Source organism: Betta splendens, chromosome 11, assembly GCF_900634795.4.
Source record: "Betta splendens chromosome 11, fBetSpl5.4, whole genome shotgun sequence".
Taxonomy (NCBI): Eukaryota; Metazoa; Chordata; class Actinopteri; order Anabantiformes; family Osphronemidae; genus Betta; species Betta splendens.
Genome location: NC_040891.2, coordinates 4,603,297 through 4,617,850, shown reverse-complemented (window position 1 = coordinate 4,617,850; position 14,554 = coordinate 4,603,297).

Below are 14,554 nucleotides of genomic sequence, written 5' to 3'. Positions count from 1 at the left end.
CTGAGTCCCTCCCATCGCTGCCAGACACAGGAGCCACTTTTTGATGCTAATTTGTTACAGAGCCGTGTTCTCGTGTCCTCGGGGAAACTGGTAACGGGTTCTCTCCCCACCTCCCCCAGTCACAGCTCCCACTGTTCTATAACCAGCAAGGTTTAATAAATCACTTGGGGGAAAAAAACAACATCTCTGTAGCCACTTAGAAAAGAAATTCTCCCCTGGACCTTCAGCAGGGTCACGTTTATAAAAAGCAGCTGAATTAAATTTTTTTTTGGTTGTTTTTTAACTGAGGATCTTGGATAAATGGAGCGTTAGAGCAAATCTGAGCTTCTTTGAATTTTGTCCTGTAACAATACTCACAGGTGCTCAGTGGTGCTTTCACTGTCATTGTTAGAGGACAACTCTATGCTTATTTTACATTTTGCTTTTTTTCCCCACAGTCATTTGTTTGTATCTACATTTGAACCACTACAAGAACCAATAAGTACTAAGTTGCCTCTTGACTCACTGCAATTACACAAGCCGTGTTATTAAAGGTTACCACTTAATATATATACTGTATATTTATAATTCTATATAATTATTAGCTAGTTCTGAGCAATGTGTTTCACTTGCGTCACAGACCTGACTGTGGGAAACACTGCAGCTCACACAGCCTCCACTGATCCGTAGCAACATGAATCCCACCAAAACATTTAGTGACGTTCAGTGTCTCTAACACTTTTATTCATGTTTTGAACAAAACACTTCCTGGAAATGCAATTATTTGAACGAGATAAACAATGAGCTTCTCTAAATGTAATTACATGTCACAAAAAGAGCAAATTGGCAAATTATCAAACCACTGGGATGATTGACAGGAGTTGAACCCAAAGGGAGCGTGTCCAGAGGTTTGCCTTCTGCCTGAATAGCCTCAGCTGTTCTGGTGAGTTGCAAAGAGCTACCCTGAGAATAGCCCCGGTCCCAGACACAGGCTTTGACTCATTTGCATCCTCCTAACATTTGTAATTGAGGTTGTCCAGTGGATTGCAATTCTGTCAAACCAAAGGTTTAGCAAAGATTTCACAACATGAATGAAGGGCATACTGTACTGTGACAGAACTAGTAGGTGGAGGTTTGGTGAGTTTTTAGTGCTAAAGGGGGAGATTGCATCAGGAAGGAAACCAGAAAACAGAGCTCCAGGCTGAACAATCACTGACTCACTTTGTATTGATCAAAACCCCCTCGTGGCCGCATTATGAGCAGTTTGTGTTACATGGCAGGAAAATCTTCACGTCACCTCAAAGGAGAAAACAAATGTACTTTCTTTCTTTTATAACGCACAGCCAGGACTTGGATGGAGAGCTAAGGTGCCGTTCACTGACTCGGTGGCTGAGCAATGAGGCTGCTAGCTGCTCCTAACAGCCCACTTTCACATTGGGCAATTGAGCGCACTCGCTGTCACTCCCTCGCCCTGCCAGGCTGCTGGCCACCATTCAGCATGGGAGACACTCATTAACATAAGTTGGAGGGACACTGTCAGTGCTGCTGCTTATACTGTGAATGCTTTCATTTTATATAAACTCAAGGTATGCACATAAATACAGTATATATACGTGTGGTGGATTAAACAACAGTGTATAAAAACTAAAATACTGTAGAGTAGTTGTTAAAATTATGCTTGATTAAAAGTAACAGTAATTTCTTTTATCATCTTAATCAGCCCCATGTTGTGCTAAAATGAAAATACTATTTTTTAAACAGGTCAGTGAAAGATAATTACTACACAGGACTAAATTTCATGAACAAATTTGCCAAAGGTTTAACAAAATGCCAAAAAGCTATTCTTCATTTTGCGGATTCCAGATTTTGCACTGACTTAAGTTAGGTTCTGTTAGGATCCCTTGTATTGTTGCTCTCTCTCTCATCATACAGTTACATGCCTCTAAATACAATATAAAGTGACTTGTGTTTTTCCAGTCGTTAAGTCCTTCTCTGTTCAGTTTGTACTCTCTTTTAGACTGAAGATTGCAGCAGAAGCAGTTCAAGCTACCATTTTTTATTTTCTATTTGAAATGGACCACTGTGAGCCAACTCTGTTCGTACCTTATCAGTTAGAGGAGACTGCAGTCAGCCGGGTCTATTGGAGCAACAGCAGGTCCGCTTGATGCTGCTGCTGCTGCATCACTGCTGGGTTGTGCTGCTGAGGTGGAGGTGACAGGAGGATTTGCAACAGTGGGACTGAGAAACCTCAGCAGCATCTGAAGACAGACAAGGAGTATGTAACACCGATAATAATAAACACATGATTTTAAGACTAAAAAAAATAATATCAACGAAAAACCTAAACATACATGCACGATGTAGACTATACTGGATAATATACTTTTTCTCAAGTAATTCATATATTAGTAACAATTTTTAAAAAAGGAAGAATGATGGGGGAGTTACATTACTATTTCCCATATCAACTCATAACTTCTCCCCCGGCCTCTTCTCTTTCTCCTCTTCTTTTCTCTTTTTCCTCCCATGAGCACCAGACAATTTCGGACGTTTTGACATGTTGAGCTTGTTGATACATCAAAAAATGACCACCTTTACAGCAGGTAAAGTCAGATTATTTGGAAGAAAGGGGAGGAATCTTAAGCAAGTGGGCTATGTTTTTATTGCTACTACTACTATGTAAGTCTAGTTTTAAGAATTTTTTTCTTCCTCCATTTCTGGCGCCCTCAGCATTTGCCTACACTGCCTACGCCACCCTGACCCTGCTTCAGTCAATGCTGGGTCATTGTCAGAGTTACACGTCTGCAGCCATTCGGGAATCACACCATGGGACTTGCTGAGTGAAAGAACTGGTTTTCCTGGAGTTCTTTGTTTTGCAGGTGGTTGCAGGAGGCGACGGAGTGGGGACTTTAATTGCTTACACGGTTTGATCCTTCCTCCTGCACGAGGTCGCTGTTCTCTGTTAGTCACGCTGTGTGCCACATATAAGACACGCAAGAGTTGAGTTTCATATACGGTACAAAAAAACCTCCGTTTCAGCTCAGTATACAGTACCATTTCCCCAGCTACAAGTCACGCCGTGTCTCACGTGTAAGATGTGCCAGGAATTCAGTCATGTAGCCTCCAAGCTAAGGCCTCACTCTGCAGGAACCATGTGTGACCCGTCTGCTAATTAGCCATGTTACCTGTGTTCAGCCGGGCTCGCTACAGCAGCTTAAGTTTCTTTTGCTGTGCTTTTTCTAGTTTTGTTAGTCTCATTTAATGTTAGGTTTTTATTATGAGTTTGATTTATTTCCTTCTGGCATATTTTGGTTGTTTTTTTTACAGCAGTGTTTTTGGTTTTTGCACTGTTTGTTTACCGCCTGCTTTGTTAAAGACCCTTTTTAAATTTTTTCACTTCTGGTCTCAGTGGCTCTGGCTCGGCTCCTCAGTACATCCTGACTCTCTGAGACAATTCCGACATCTTTGATGACAGAACATAGCATTCTTCCCCAACGTCCAGACATGGGTTATGCCGCTTTTACAGTTAATCATACCAGGCACAGGGCCCATCCACGGGCTGTCCCCCCTACTTGAATTAGGATTTATGATGAGCCTAATTTTTTTTTCAACCTATGCCATATTTGCCATCACTTACTTCAAGTGGTGTGTCATCTCATGTCAACGATCCAGCGAAATGTAATCCAATAAATCATTTCCGTCTAAAACACACGGTAGTGTGTTCTGCTCCAACTCCTGAGCGAAAAATATTTTTCCTTCACTTCTATCCGCCATAACTCGCTAAATTTGAAACCGGAACTTAAGCGGACAATTTAAGATGGAGTTCGTAAGCTCTAAGCTTCGATTCAGACCAAGCAAGGCGGATAAGGCCCAAGTATGGGGTAACAAACAAAGCCACCGTAAAGCTAAAAGTCGTGTGAACCCGTAAACATGCAGCAAAGGGGGAATGGGAATGGGGAGGCCAGAGGATGTGAGAAATAGGTCCCATATATATGTTCTCAACGCAATTTGATTAGTTTTTCATGTATAAATGTATTTGGCTTCACTACAGTATTTGGATCCCTTTTGTCTTTTAGACAATTTTAGCTAAGAAAAAAATGTAGGCTCTTGGTCAGACATGCGGAGGTCGGTGCACAGAGTGGCATGGAAGTAGGCAACGGTACAGACAGGGATCAGGCAATGGCAGTCAGTCTCCAGGCAAGGTTCAGTCAACAAGGCAGAGTCCAAAACAGTACAGAGAGGGAGCAAGCAAGGCACGGTCAAAGACAAGATCCAGGGTCGCTCCACAGAGGACTAACTTGGGTGAATGTGGGAGAGTAAACACAAGGACATGAGCTAACAATCTGGCAATGGACTGGAGGTGAGGTCTGTATACAGAGTGTAGTGACTAATTGACAGCAGGCGGGGAATCACGTGACTGCAAAAATAAAGCAGGAACTACGATAACAGAACAAAACCCGGAAGTAGAGCAAAACAAAACAGGAAATGGCAAACAGGCGATGATAATGGTGACCAAAATGCTGAGGCATGACAGATTCCTTTTATACAGTGTATAACTACTTACCATTTTGACCTACAGTGAATCTTCAGAAAAAAAACTAGAGTGTTACCTTTCCAAAGAGCTCAAGCTTTTACATATATTCCAAGTGGTTGAAGAACAGCTTTCATTTGAAAGCAGGTATGTTTCCCATGCATTTGAGCTGAAAATGCCCAGAAATTGCCCCCACATCATAAGAGGACGTGACATGATCAATGTGTAAATCAGATGCCTGTGGGAAACTGCAGAAAGAAATAATAAGTATCACTGACCTTCAGGACCAAGAAAACAACAGCAGTTAAGCTTTAAAACTGTTCTTAATGTAAACCTCAACAAAGCACATACAGTAAGTATTTATGGGCTTTCTATGCTTTGATGTTTCTATTGTGCTTTTACTAAAAGTCAATTAGGCGATGCAGAAGATCAAGCTGCCCCATAAATGACCTCAGCATATACAGTACCGTACAATATGTACAAAACCATTTTTTTTTCTATTTAATCAGGGGCTGGGGTGGAATCTTTTTAGACCTAAATGCTGTAGCGCATATGTACCTACTAAAGAGGAGGCTGACGGGAGTAACGCCCCGAAACAAACTGCAGCAGGCTGCAGTGAAAGGAAAGAGTACCTTAAACAAAGTATTATCGGATGAAGGAAATGTATCCCACCCCCACCTGTGTAGAACTACTGTAGTGGATTTGAATGTTTCAAATATACTATACCCATCAGTAATATTGACAGGAATACACTGCATACCAAAATCTGAGCCATGACTGGTGCATGGTTATGGTTTCCCAAAATACTGTATTGGTGCATGTGCAATAGAGTCGTGCTCATACAAGCGGAGACTCAAAGCTCCTAAATTTAAAGCCGATCTCTTTCATAAACAGAGTGAGATGGTTTGCAGACATGTTGTAGTGAATCACTGTTGGAAGAATATGGATTTAAATAAAGGTGACTTGAATGAATGATTGTTTTCATGCTAAATAACAAGCTGATCCTATTTATCTCAGCAATCAAGGCTATTATGTACAGGATGACATGTTAGAATGTCTGGATAAAAAGGAAGCAATAACAACTATAGTCTAAATAAAAACTCTATGTCCAAGGTGTCAACCACAGTCAAGAAGTAGAATCACATTTGCATTTTAGTGTAGCAACATAAGTTTTAGGAGACAGGGTCACTCCCGGAGGGGCATCGGTGATTAACCTGAGCGTCAGAGTCCTAAGTTCAACTCTTCCAGCGCAGTAATGAAGTCAGCAGTTGAGTGTGTAACACATTAATCAGCTGCCTGATTTGACTATAGATGGATGCTGTAGCCTAATGGAGTCCACGTCAGACCCAGGTAGTGGATGGGTCAGTGTGCTGGCATGCGCTCAAGGACCTGGATATGACCCGGTTGCTCATTTTACCATTCACACGTCAATGTCTCCCCATGCAGACGCACACGCACGTCTCCTCCGCGGCTCCGAAAATGCAAACCGCTCGCTCTAACTGAGGCTGAACGGCTGATTTCCTGGAAGCATCCTTTAGAACTGCTGCGATGTGAAGCGCGTGTGAGCAGGAGATGCTGCAGAAAAAACAACCGTGACCCCTCTGTTTTCTCATCGCCAACCGCGGCACAAGTCGGTTGCTATGGCAGCGGGAAATTCCGAAAGTTTGACAAGACTGCTATACATTTTTAAACCGCTTATTGGCATTGCCTCAAAGGCAGCGGCCCCCCCCGCTGCCCTCCCCCTCAGCTGCTGTACAGCCACATCAGTGTCAGGCCCCGGGTCCCTGGAGGAGAGCTGCCGCGGCGGGCCGGCTGGGACTCAGGAGCCTAATTGGGGCCCGAGGATGCCTCCCTCTGCTGCTACAGCTGTGCTGCTGCTGGTTGACAGCCAGATCAAAACCCCGTGACTAGCCAGGGGTCAGAGGTCCACTGGTGGCTGCTCAGCATGCGGGACCAGGAGAGGACTGGGCCGCGGCGGCGAGCGGATCACGCGGCACCGTAGCTGCTCGGTGTGTGTCTCCGTAAGGAAACCATTCAAATGATAAACAGAAAGACACATGATAATACTGCACAAACAAACACACTAGTAGTTTCTTCATTATTGGTTTACTTTTAATTGCATTGATTATACTGTAGATCACCAGGTCAGTTCTACCCTGAACAGAATCAGGGTCAGAAATTACAAAATGTAAAAAAAAAATCGTAAAGAAATCATAGAAATGTAAAGCTGTAGTGTTATATATTGTATGTAGGTTTCAATGTATTGTAGTGGCATATACTCATTACAGTATATGGACTTATACTGATCCCTCATCTGTGTGTGTTTTGGGGGATTTTGGATTGTTTTTGACATACAGTTTTTGGGAAACTAAACATTCCCCAGGTCAAATCACAGCTGTTCACGAAAAATGAACATAGCAGGAGGGTTAAAGGTGCATTCATGGAATTTTCAGTTTATTTACTTTTTAAATCTAAGGTCGTCTGAGTGTCATGTCCTGACGCAGCCTATTGGCGCCAACGCTGTCCCTAAACACATCACAGTAACATACAGTAGACTAAGTTTATGATTTAATGCTGAAAGCTAACTAAAAAAGTTTCTGAGCCCTTGTCTCTTTCTAATCTGGTTTTAAATGTGTGAAAATTACATGTGGGCAGTGAAGTGTAAGGATTTGATCGTGTAAATAAATAATAAATGCATGACTACAATGCTTTTTTTCTATCATTTAGTAATTGTCTAGCAGGTGCGCCTGTGATTGGCTGACCATTCGCTGCCATGGTTCTCTCAGCGCAGATTATTGGCTTTACAGATAATGTATGGGCCGGATCAATACAGGCCCGTGGTCACATACATCATAATCCTGCTCAGCTTTCAAAAAGAAAAATCTGCCGTTTTCACAGAAGCGATCAGACGAGCGCTGGAGAGCATTTGTCTTCGTAGAAACCACACGGATCCACTAAGAGGAACAATTGATGGCAGATCTGATAGAAACTGTAAAAAAAAGCGCTGCGGAATGTATCGTCACGCTCAGACGCACGGAGCTCAGCCTTTTATTTACAGTGCGTGATTACCGCTTCGTGCGGGGGGGGGGGGGGGGGGGGTGATTTATTTTTTGTTTATTCAAATGCTCAGTGTCAGTGCAGCGGCCTGTGACACACGCTCAATTGAATTGTGATAATAGCCGCTGTGATAAACAACTTACTGTTCAGACACTTTGTGTTTGAGTTGAGACCGGGGCTGATTCTGTCTCCGTGGTGAAGGTACGCATGAACTCGGCCTCACCCCCATCACAGCCGCTCCTTCCTCTCCACACAGAGGCAATACATCAAGCAACTGCTCCGTATTATGATTACTTCTAATGCAGATGCGCTGCTCGCACAGTGTGTCAGTGTGACATTTATGGGTGTCCTCCATCTCCTGCAGAGACACATCAAGTCAGGCAGTTTTGCTTTTGTTGTCAAGTCCCCGTTTCATTCGTGTGCTGGGAAACAGCCCAAAGACGAAGAATAAACACATGCAAACTCAATTTAGGATCACATGTCAAACATCCCTCAGAAGGATTCACAGCCTGCTCCCCCAGCAACACCTCCTGTCCTTCGAGCCCGGTGCTGTTTGAGGAGAACCTCAGACCTCCAACGGAAGGAAGAACACGAGCATATTGTGTCATATTTATAAAGCCATTCACCAGAGACCTGCAGCATCTGAGCGCCGCCGAAACACACACAACCCGCAGACCCGCACGCCTCCTGGCTTCACACTTCACATGGGAGGACAGAGATCGCTGTTCAGGATGTTGTGTGTTATTTGGGGCAGTCAGGAAGCTGCTATCAGGTTTCAGGCGACTCCTGGAGAGTTGGGTAGTTTGGAAAGTGGCTCAGGCCTGAAACCTACAGTACAGGATACAGTAGTTATTGTAGATAATATCAGTAAAACAATATTCATGCTAAATATGTTTTTGTATACATTAGATGAGGGTGGAGGCTTTTGGGTCTATATTGTTCTTTGTCCTTTTCGTGCTGCGCTCTCTGAGCCTTGGTCACATTTCTAGTTGAGCTGACGGATTTCATTTGAAGCATTTTAATTACTGTGATTGATTTCAATGCAGAGACGACTGGTGGAGCACAGAGCAGGACGTCTATGACTGGGCTTTTTAGTGTTGGGAGGTTGCATGCAGCAGATAATCTGACCACCAGTCAGCGATAACCCGTAGGTTAGAGGTTTGACATTACAGGCTATGAAAAGGGTTCGACTGATGGGACAGGAAGCATCCAGTGCCTAAACGCGATCGTCCTCTTAGTGGAGGTGACAGGAATTGTTGGATCTGGTTAATTATTGGATGTTGCTATGACCGTGCATGCTCAGCCTCAGTCTGCTGGCGTCGTGTCCTGCCCCCTGCGCGTCTTCACCTGTTGAAACCCCCCCCCGCGTCCAGGCTCGCTGTGCATTTCACAGCCGATTTACACATAAAAACAAGTCACAGACATGCGAAGCAGAAACAACCCTGCATTTACGTGCGTGGTTACCGGCGGGTATTTTTAGCAAGGCTCCAGTTTTATGCTCTCTCCTGAAGTGAAACACAACTAAGTGGAGTCTGGCAGCGAGATGATTGCTTGGAGAGCTCATGTTGGGCACCAGAGAATGGAAAGTTAGTCTGCGGATGTCACCTCCGTCTCATCTAAGTGCTCGTCCTTGTTTAACATCTGGATGCAGATGTGCCGCCAGTCCATGATGTCTGAAAGAGTGAGCTCCTAAAATCATGGAACAGAGCTGTCCTAGATGCATGCATCCCATGCAAAGTCTAAATAATAAATAATAACTCAGCAGTTTCTGCCTGCTGGCTTTTTTCTTAATGGACATTAAAGTTGCAATGACGCTAACAATACTGGGCACAACAATGCATTGTAGTGCATTTTATATGAGCTCACACATGTAGAGCCGCAGACTATTGCACTTCCAGCGCGTCCGTCTGTCAGTTCAGTCCTATAGGATTTGTTGCAGAGATCCAGCAAAAGGCCCCGGACTCTGTAAATAAATAGAGAGAGAGAGAGAGAGAAAGAAAGAAAGAAAGAAAGAAAGAAAGAAAGAAAGAAAGAAAGAAAGAAAGAAAGAAAGAAAGAAAGAAAGAAAGAAAGAAAGAAAGAAAGAAAGAAGAACACCTTTGCTGCACAAACCACACATCTCCAGTTGCTGCAGAACCTCCTCCTTCCTGGAAGTGCACGTTCATATCCACAAGTCTGTATTTGGCCATGAAAATATGACTCCAACATTACAATATAAGCAACTGTTCACTCCATGTAATTCCGGTAAATTTTACCTGTCTGACAAACTGACTACATTTCCTCTCCAAACAAGAGTAATACTTCAAATGAAAGTAACTGTGAAGTGCAAAGAGTATGTGCAGGCTTGACGTGCAACATTAATAGGGAGGTGCAGACTTGAGCAACACAACTGTGATTCTCAGAGAAAGTGAAGTGGAAAGAGTGAGGACGCTGAAGACATTAAATCCATGTCTAATGCCAGTGTAAACCCGTGTTCTGACATTAAGCCTGTACTCAAATACGTGTCAGACACAAGTTGCCCGCGTGGGCTCACTGTTTATCCTCACCGTTTCCTCATGTCTCACTTTGTGCTTCTGTCCCGTTCATTCTGATCTTTACTGTAAGAGAAGCATGGCTCCGAAAACACCCGAAGACGAATGCACCTGAGCTCCTGCAAAGGGCTTAACGACGGAGCAAGCAGACATTTGAGGGAAGACATTATCATCCGCCGAGGACGAAGGCGCTATTATAAACTGATTAGGTGGAGGAGAGCTGGATGGAAATCACTCTCGGATCTTTTTTTAACCATTAATTAGTGGTTCTGTCAGCGCGGTTCATTCTGCAGGGATGACTAATGCGCTGAGCTCTCCCACTGCTCTTCATGACCAATTGGTACATTGCTGTCAAATTTGCATATGTAGCTCTGACAGCAAGAAAAGGAAAAAATCCCACCGCCTATTAATGCAGCTGGAGTTCTTGTGTGCAGCCGGCGTGTTCTGGTGCCGATTCACTAAGTGGGTGACTGTGGGATGACACACCGCAAGGTGTGCGCGCGGGCCTCGGCTGAATGGTGAGAATACAGCCGCTTTCCAGCAAAATGCTTCATCAGACTCCACCGAAGGTCTGAAGAGACGTCACTTTAATTGAGACGCATCCCGCCCGCCGAAGGCTGGAGAGACACGGATCTGCTGATATCCACGGGTTTCTTCATCGACGCGTCGCTCTGTGACCTACTGAACGCAGCAGGCGGCAGTTTCAGGAGCAAGGCTTGTTAACTCGGCCTGTTCTGGTCCATTTCTACATATGATTTGAACAAAAACCAGAACAAACTTCAACTAAGTTCATTAGAATTGGAGGAACTGGCTCTTGACTGACGGCCGGCTGATCTCCTTGACAGCTTTGTGCCCTGTGCGTCGCTGCGAGGCCCGGACGTCCACTCCTTTGAGGTGAAAGCGTCAGCATCCCTCACATCCCATCGCACACAGGGACAGTTTTATTATAAACCAGAGAGCCGTTTGATGATAAGCAGGCCGGCTGCCCATCACGCCCGTGTGCGTGTGTGCGGCCTGGACGCTCCTGACATCCTCACAGTAATGCCTCAACATGCTAGCAGCATCTCAGAGACGCCTCAGGTTTAATATGTAAGGCATACGCTGTTATACATCTGTGATGCTGCGGTTGTAAAAAGAGATTTATGACACACAACAAGCTGTTAAGGAGCTGTATGTGCTGGGGTAATCAGGGGGGGAAATGGGCTGGAAATTCTCTTCTTCATGCCACAGTGATTCATCCTTCAGTGGGAGAAACCTCCCCATTTTGCACACCTCATCTAAAAAGGGCCCTAGGATGATCGTCGTGACCCACAGCGCACTGCTCCCAGGTCAGCCGCGAGGTCGCGACGGGTCCTTCTCGCAGCATCTGGAACCGCAGGAGGAGGACGCGACGGCTCAATCCAGAGGCTGTTGAGAGTCTGACTGCATGAGTGAAGACTGTGTTCACATCATTATGCCGAACTGTGTGAATGTGGGCTTGTTTGGTTTCTAGACTGTAAGTGGCCGTTTGAAATACTGTCATCCAGTCACACTCTGTTGTCAGAGGGTTTAAGTGTCTTTTAGTTGAGTGAGACCAAAAAGCTTAATCAAATAAATCCAAAAATCCTGTTACTCAAAACCAAGCGATGGTTAAAAATGGCAGCCTGACATTTTTCACACTAAAATAGTTGCAGGTGTATTGTCCTAAAGTGCTAATTCATGCCCATGATTAATTAAATGGATAAAATAAAGGGTCACGTGTTGGATGTGTGGGAAAGCAGGGGCTCAAATCTGATTCCCATCTCGAATTGGCAAAAAGCAAATGCAGGTAAGATGTAATGCAAGTTTTCATTTTATGGAATTGGATTTGTGCATCGAGCAGGTAAAGCAGACGACAAATCAAGGTGGTTACTGGAAAGGCAACAGTCACGTTAACAGAGACCCTCTTTGTCATAGAGTGGTTCAATAGCAGCTTGATTGTTTTTAACGGCCTTTAAGGACATTTGTACAAAAAACATGTGTCTAGTCATCAAAAACTCCACTATTGCTGGAGAAAACCAGGGAATATTTGCCATAAATATAAATCATACTGTAATCAGTTCTTGTTTTCTTCAAAAGCAGCCTGAATTTAGCCCATTTCATATTTCACTGACTCAATTTGCAGCATTTCCACCTAATACAAAGAATAGCAGCAGTAAATCCACTTTTCCACTTTACTCAAAAATCTAAGCCCTGTGGTAAAGACCATTCTCTGTCCTCTCTTTGATTTGACATTTCATTTTATTATTTTTTTGCCACTGGGCTTGCTGCTCTGTGATGGCCGGATGACATGGAGGGGTAATACTGGCACAAAGTGGCCCTTGAGTGCATCAATGGCCAGAGCTCAAAGCCGAGCGACCGCCGCGGTCAAGGTTATGATGTAATGAATGTTATTTGCCTCATTTTTTGCCGCTTTAGGCCACGGCAGAGCGATTTCAGGGCAGCACTGTTTTGTCCCAAACCTCTAACATGTCATTTAAATTCTGACTGTGAAACCAGATTGGTTAAAACCTGAAATCCCAGCTAATGCTGCGGCCTCGTAGGACCGAACTGACAAATTGCGTTGCAGGGATTCTCAGTGATTTTAGCAGAAAAAGGCTCATTGTTGACATTGTGATTAAGTTGTGCTGGCTTAATTTGATCTGCGGTTGGTGCTATCATTTACTGCTTTAAAGTTTCTAATTAACTAGACACAGACGGAGGAAAAAAAAATCCTCTTCAAAGTCAGTATCTTTAATTAATAGTGGTGAATTAGTAGAGAGGGACCAGGAGCTTTATTGATCTTTTAACAGTTTTAATTAACCAAGTTATTTGGTGTCTTACATTCTTTAAGGCAACTTATTTATATAGTATTGTTTTGTCATTGTTGCTGCTTGTACTGTATATATGTATGAACATTTTATTCTAGATTGTCCATGTTTTTAAATATCATCTTAACCCTTTTTTTTCCTTCTCTGTGCAAATCATTATTCTTGAAGTGGGAACATACAGCAGAGCCCCCAGGTACACTACTTTCTGGAACCTCCATCGTTTATCCTGTGGGGAGCACAAATATATGTACCATATACCAAATCTGAAGCTTGTCAGACAGCAATAAAAAAAACAGTCTGGAACGAAAAATACAGTAAGAAATCAGGCAAATGCTGCCTTTTCTGGATACTATTCACATTTAGTGCACTAATTAAACTGTTTTATGTCATTCATCTGTCATTTAAAGAAACATTTTTTAGTTCCTGAGGCAAGTGGCTGTAACGGCCAAACATGCCAGCATCAGCTGCTCTCCTCTCCTCTGTATCTCTGCTGAAGCAGCTTGAAGCTTCTACATTTGAGAGTGAAATTGCATAGTCATATTTATCATGTTGTCCCCGCTGAGACTCCCCTCTGTTTTCAGAGGTGGCCTGCTGATAATTCTGTTCAACCAGAACCATAAATACAGCTGGACTCTGCGAGGGGTTAGTGCTAAGCTGGAGCGAGGCCACACATGAACTGTTCATGTGTTGTTGTTCAGAGTTTTGTGTCCTTTCCAAGGTTGGGTATTCAATAAAAACATTCATTTTAACAGAGATGATCCAGTTAATTTACATGTCTTGTCTTCATTTAGATCAAAATGGTAAATCCAGTGTTCTGGTGTCTGTTATATTATCGTTATATTGAAATATTTCTTATAATAGCATAAACATTTTTATGCAATTTGATTTAATAGGTGGTTGTAAAATGTTACATTTCCAAGTTGGAAGAAAAGGGATCTATCCTCTTGCATCCATGATTTATTTGGACAATTTTGCATGTAGACTTACTGTAAAGCCGAGGAATGCCAGTAAAGGTTATAGAGAAAAGGCTTCATCCACTAAGGAGTATGAAAACACAGATAAAAGATCAATAAAGTCCAGGGAATGTCTACACTTTTAAGTCACAGAAGTCTTCACTCTTCATTAAATTCAAATGGCAATGATGCAAAACACAATTATTATGTCATTTCCTGTAATCAAGGGGTCAGAGAAGAGAAGATTCATCCTCTAGGGACAATCATTTCTATTTGAATTTCCTATTCATAATCCTATTTCCTGTAATAGTCCTATTCATTTTTTACAGAATTAGAATTAGGCCCAGGATTGTTTTTCTTTTAATAAGACTTCATCTACTTTCCAACATTAATGTATGACTGGAAATGGTATGATGATCCATTATTCTAACCACCTTTCCTTATAAAGGCCTGCAGAATGCTTCAGCCCGTGACCTCCTATATACAGTATCTGAATATGAAACTGCTAGTTTGTGGCAGCTCTAAGCCGTTTGGTGCCCTGCTGTGAATCAAGGGCTAAGCCAACGTGACTTACATTAGTTATAACACTTTAATATATTTAAATAAACGCTTTGAGTTCATGATGCTCATAGTGATGCTCAATGTTCCCTTTGTTTCTTCACCCCCTTTTTTCCT